Source organism: Budorcas taxicolor, chromosome 14 (assembly GCF_023091745.1).
Source record: "Budorcas taxicolor isolate Tak-1 chromosome 14, Takin1.1, whole genome shotgun sequence".
In the NCBI taxonomy this organism is placed as follows: domain Eukaryota; kingdom Metazoa; phylum Chordata; class Mammalia; order Artiodactyla; family Bovidae; genus Budorcas; species Budorcas taxicolor.
Window position 1 is genome coordinate 18,984,826 of NC_068923.1, and position 5,960 is coordinate 18,990,785.

Here is a 5,960-nt window from a genome sequence, read left to right on the forward strand (position 1 = left end):
CAGCTTGGGCATAAATATTTAATGCATATGAAATCTTTGATGGGGAGTGTTTGGCAAACATTCACTTGGGAAAGAAATCAACAAATTATGTGATAATTGCTTTTGTGAAGCTTGGTTCAAGAATTAGAGGAAATTAAACTTGGGATTTTAAGGATTGAGGGTATTCTCAGAGCTACACGACTTCAAAACTACATTCGCTTCTCTGAAATCTTAATATATGTGATTATATTTTCTTCACAAGTTGTCTCTGCTACTTTATATTGAAAAATAAAATGGATGTCAGGTACCACACCGGAATCTGAGTAAGAAGCTATGGGTTCAAACACACCCTTGTTATATCTTCCAACTGTGACTTTGAACAAGTGGCTTGCTCTCTGAATACCAATTTTTGTTTTCTGTAAATTTAATTGATTTATGATTCATGTATTTATTCTAAACTGATATTTTAGGGTACATACTATATGGCAGATCATGTGATAGACACTAAAATTCAGCAGAAAAAGACAAATGCAGCTCCTGTTTGTGTATGGTTTATGTTCTAGTAAGAGTTATATTTTTAAAGAAAATATAATTAAAAATTATAAGCTATGGATGCATTTAAATCAGAACTCAGGGAAGGAGTGGGGAGTTCAGTTAAGTTATAAAAACATGTGACAATGTATCTCATTTCATCTGGAGAGGTCAGGGAGGATGTGTATAAGTTGAATCCTGAAGGAAAAATAGTTAAATGACATGAAGTCAGAAGAAACTATGGAGGTAAGAAAGGTAGTTTTCTAGGCAGGACACACACACACAAAAATCAAAATATTGTCTCTTTTTGTGTCAATGATTCTTAGAAGTCTCAAATTAAGTAAAAAGTTAAAAAATGATCAGAAAGCCCTGAACTGTTTGGCCCACTGGTGCCAGAGTCCTCTCTAAGTAGGTGAGGCTTTCCGGCAGTCGCAGGAGTGACTGGGAGATTAAGACTCCTTGCAGTGTGTTATCCCATATTGCTTGTTACTTGGTTTAGTGTGGCTGGAGGCATAGGTCACACCGAGTCAAAATACAATTCCGGCTCTGAGGTCTCAAAGCCACTGTCAATTTAGCTTTTGTTGTCCTGTTTAATCTTTCCCAATTCTACCTCAAAATTTTGAGAGCGATTTGACTTAAAATATTGTTTTAGCCTGCACATAGCCTCAATTCTCTCACTATTACAGAGACCGGAAGAGGAGGACTACAAAGAAGCATAGTAATGAGCCACCATTACCTCTGCAGTTTTTCAAGGGGTCTTTTTCCACCATTTCTCTAAGGTGATTGAAGTCTATGTGGTACAATTGGAGTGATCATCAGTGTCCCTGCTGGCCCTCTTACTACCACGGTGGTAATTACTTTGTTACCTGTTTTGTTTGTTAGATATTTCTTAGCTCCAACAATCCTACTCTTACATCAGCCAGTCCAAGCTACAAGCTTTATTCTGCTGCTCAACCACAGCAACATAAGGTATCATGGACTTGGCCAGTATTGTTAGCAAGACCTATGCTCTGAAGACTCCTTCAGCCAAGAGGACGGATATCTTCTACACTGTTCAGCTTTGGGACTCCAGAGCTGCTCAGAACCATTGGCTTCACACTTGTAAAACCAGAGAGGAGAATGGTTTTGGTCAACATTCAATTCATCTGCCCTTTATAAATCTTCTTTTCCACTGGAACTCTTCTCATTTCTGTGGCTGAAAGTAGCATTCCAGATTCTCCAAATAACCACAGTCTTGTATCCATATGTCTCTCTCTTTTTTAAATATTTATGTATTTAGCTGTGCTGGGTCTTGGTCGTGGTATGTGGAATCTTTTACTTGAAGCATGCAGGATCTTTTTAGTTGAATTGTGACATGTGGGATCTAGTTCCCTGATCAGGGATCGAACCTGGGTCCCCTGTATTGGGAGTGCAGAATCTTAGCCACTGGACCACCAGGGAAGTCACTTGGATCCAAATGTCTCTTAAGTCACTTCACAGTAATAGGACAGACCAGCCAAAGGGTAGAGTCACTAGCTACTATATAGAATAAGGACACTGCTCTATCCTGTGATTAATTTGCATATCTTTGTCCAGATAGCTCATCTTTTTAACGCAATTGACATAACTATAGTCATATTATCAACAGTATCTCATCTACATAAGGGTTGTTCATCTTAATATGCACAAAGTTACGCAATCTCTTAATATCAAATAATTTTCATTGCATTGGTCTGTGCAGTGACTTGTCTGTGGACTCTTTATACCTGTGGTGGATTCATGCTGATGTATGGCAAAACCAATACAATATTGTAAAGTAATTAACCTCCAATTAAAATAAATAAATTTATATTTAAAAATAAAATAAAAAATAAAAATTCTAGAAATGGAGTAGGAAAAAGTTTGCCACATGATAAGGGGTGGGAAAATAGCAAGCAGCTGGTAAAAGGATACAACCTTTCAGCTATAAAGTGAATAAAGTCTGAGTCTAAGAATCTAAAAATATAAGCAAACAGACAAAAAAATCAAATACTTCTCACACAATAATTACATGATGGGAGATTTTCAAAATAATCAAAATAATATACAATTCTCTGCTAGCCCATTAACCAAATTTTGTCTGAAAATAGTCATACTAACTTAAAAGCCCATACAAATCACTGATTTAATTCATTCATTTGCTCAATAATTAAAAAAAAATTTTTTTTTCTACTTTCCATTCATTTGCTGCAGACCTGGCATATATTATCTGACAGATACTGTATTAAGCCATAGTTATAGACTGACAAAGGAAAAGGAAAGAGAAAAATATTAACCAAACAAAAATTTTTAAAAGCAATTCCTCTTACAAGTTGGTACTTTCCCGTTAACAAAAATAGAATATACATTGGTTTAGCAAGAAGAAGTTCAATCTGCATTTCAGAAGAGAAAGCATTAGGAGCTCTCATTTTTCCACTGCAGAGATTCTCCAGAGAATTCTTCAATTTTCAGAATGGTTTGGTAATTCTCTGGACAATGAGATTTTGTTCTGGTCTGTGAGTTTATCTACTCCCAGGGGTCTTGAAGTGGAGACAGACTTATGTTAGTCTTATTTGTTCCTCCCAGACAGAATCTCTTTATATCATGTCATTTTATAGCCTGAGATTTTCCAAATTCAATTAAAAGTATATGTCTTGAAATGATGAGAAGAGCACCCCATCTTTCTGGTATTCTTCCCTCAAACCTATAACCGCAGAGAAACTATGCAAAACCCACAGAAAATAAAATTAGGGGCATTCTACATAACACTTGACCAAATGCCCTTCATAATTGTTAAAGTCATGAAGGGTAAGGAAAGACTAAGGGATTGTCACAGATTGGAAGAGACTAAGAAGTCATAATAACTAAATGCACTGTGGGTCCTGGATCAGAAGAAGAATTTTATTGAAAACTGATGTAAAAAAAAAAAAACAAACCAAAGTTCTGCACTTTAGGTAGTAGCATTGTGTTATGGTTATTTTAGTTTTGATAAATATTCTATGGTTTGATACATGATAAGGAGTATACGGAAATTAGCTATACTATTTTTACAACTCCTTTGTAAGCCTAAAATTATTTCAAAATAAAAAGCTAAAAAGAAATCCAAGGGAGAGAAGTTCTCTTTCTTGGTAAGCAGGTTTTCTTCAGCCTTCTTACCCGTGGGGCCATTTGTCTATATTGAGCTCAGACCGAGAATCTGGCTTGGCCCACGTGGGGTGAGTTCATTGAGGTAAAGAGGCTGTTGGCAGCTGTGCAGGGTTCCTGAAACAGAATGGGCACCAGAGGAGAATTTAATGGAAATATGAGTTTCCCCATAGGACCCTGTGAATGAGTTCTGTAGTGACGCAGGAAGCTGAGGAACTGAGCCAGAAAGGCAGAGTGTTTAGAAGAGGAAGGGAGTCTGCAATAAACAAAACAAATCACCCTCTCAAGATATTTGCAAGATTTTGAAACTATGGGCAACCAGCTAAAGACCCACGATTAAAACCCTAGATGAGGAACATATCATCTGGATCCTTTGTGATGCTTGTATGCACTTGTTTGTCATATTATAAACACATTTAAAAAAACATATTAGACATGAGGAGGAAAGACTAGTTGAATGATAATGAAGAGAAAAATAAAAACTAAACAATAGAAATAAACCCAAAGATAATATAGATGTTAGAATGATCAGATAAGGTCTGTTTAAAATAACTGGATGATGTGAAAGAAAGAAAGCAAAATGGATGAAAAGGTGAAAATATCAACAGAAAACTGAAACAACTTTAAAAATCAAATAGATATTCCATACTGAACATTAGGGAATATCTGAAGTTATAAATTTACTGAATGGGTTTGTCAGTAGGCCAGCCACAGTAGAAGTCAGGCTTACTGAACTTGAAGATAGATCAGCAGAAAATACTAAATTGAAAACAAAAAGAAGGGAAAAAAAACTGAAATAGCTTATCTCAATGATGGAATCATGTGGGTAACACACATGACCTAATTTACTGACCCTTTGGGAAGAGAGGATGGGGGTTATATCTGAAGAGATAATGGCTGCAATTTTCCCAAACTGATGAAACTATAAACTTACAGATTCAAGTAGTTTGGTTCACATTCATAGACCCTAAATCAGTATCTTGTTTTTTTCCCCCTGGTCTTCTTTGATGGTACAGTATAGAACATCTACGGGAACATTTACATTTACTAACATACAACCTGAAAGTAAAAGAGTTAACCCCATGGGGCCACCCTTGACCACTGAAGTGTCCAGTATTAGATAAACAGCAATATATATATATATATATATATATATATATATATATATATATATATATAAAATCTCAAACAGAAAGCTAAATTGTAAATACAAGTATATAATTAAGGGCAGAGAAGAATAAATTGCGACAGATAAAGGACATGGATTATTTTCACCTAGAGAACCTCCAGTTAGATGAAAAGAGAGTATAGAGATATACATGGCTTTTCATGGATCTTGAAGAATGGTTACAGTTTGTTAAAGGAGGAATTGGAGATCTGATGTTTGGATGAATTAGTTTCATTCAAGCAGAATAACTAAGTGAACTCTATTAGCCTTCTCTTCATAATTATAAACAACTTCCCTCTCCCTTCGTGGTTATTGTGCGAGGTGTAAAGATAATAACGAATATGTCACAGTTTCAGTTATCAATTAATTTGGAGATTAGTGGGAGAATATGAGAATTATCTATTAGTTTCCAGCAATAAATACAAACATTTTTATCCCTTTAGTTCACATAGCAACTCTAATTTCTGTATGAATCTATGAGTCTAAATCTTGGTGATAACCTCTTTTGCCCAAGATCATGCCTGCAACACTTGGAAGGGCTGAAACAGTTCAAGTTAGCCTTCTTCACTGATTGTATGTTCTTTATTAAACACACAGAACCACAAGTGTTAGTCAGTCAATTGTGCCTGACTCTTTGCAACCCCATGGACTATAGGCCACTAGATTTTCTGTCCATGGAATTCTTCATCAAGAATGCTGCAGTGGGTAACCATTCTCTTTTCCAGGGGAATCTTCCCAACCCAGAGATTGAATCCAGGTTTTCTGTATCAGCAGGTGGATTCTTTACCAACTGAGCCACTAGGGAAACCCATAACCATAAAGTAAGGTAGAAAGGAAGGGTGTCACAAGAAAGGTACAGATGGGATTTCAAAAGATAGAAAGACTTACACTAGAATGAAGGTAATTGGGAATCCTTTGTGGATGGGTACAACACCCAGTGCTATCTACCTTATTTGTGTATAAGATATACTGGCTCTCCATCTCAAAAAGTCATGTGCAGAGACAAGGATACTTTCTACCTCCTCCAGTCTTTTGGACACAGGCTTGCACTTCACAAATTAAATAGGAAACACTGTACTGGCTCCCTTAGGTATTCAAAGATGTGTTTGCCCATGTGGTAAAAGGCCATGAATTCTCCCTA

General features: G+C 36.2%; 1 non-coding gene across 1 annotated transcript; it reads right to left on the reverse strand.

Moving 5' to 3' along the window:
• Nucleotides 1–1,877: 1,877 nt before the first annotated feature.
• On the reverse strand, nucleotides 1,878–1,950 carry TRNAG-CCC (transfer RNA glycine (anticodon CCC)). Its single transcript has one exon. It is a non-coding gene; the product is annotated as a tRNA-Gly (tRNA).
• Nucleotides 1,951–5,960: the final 4,010 nt, after the last annotated feature.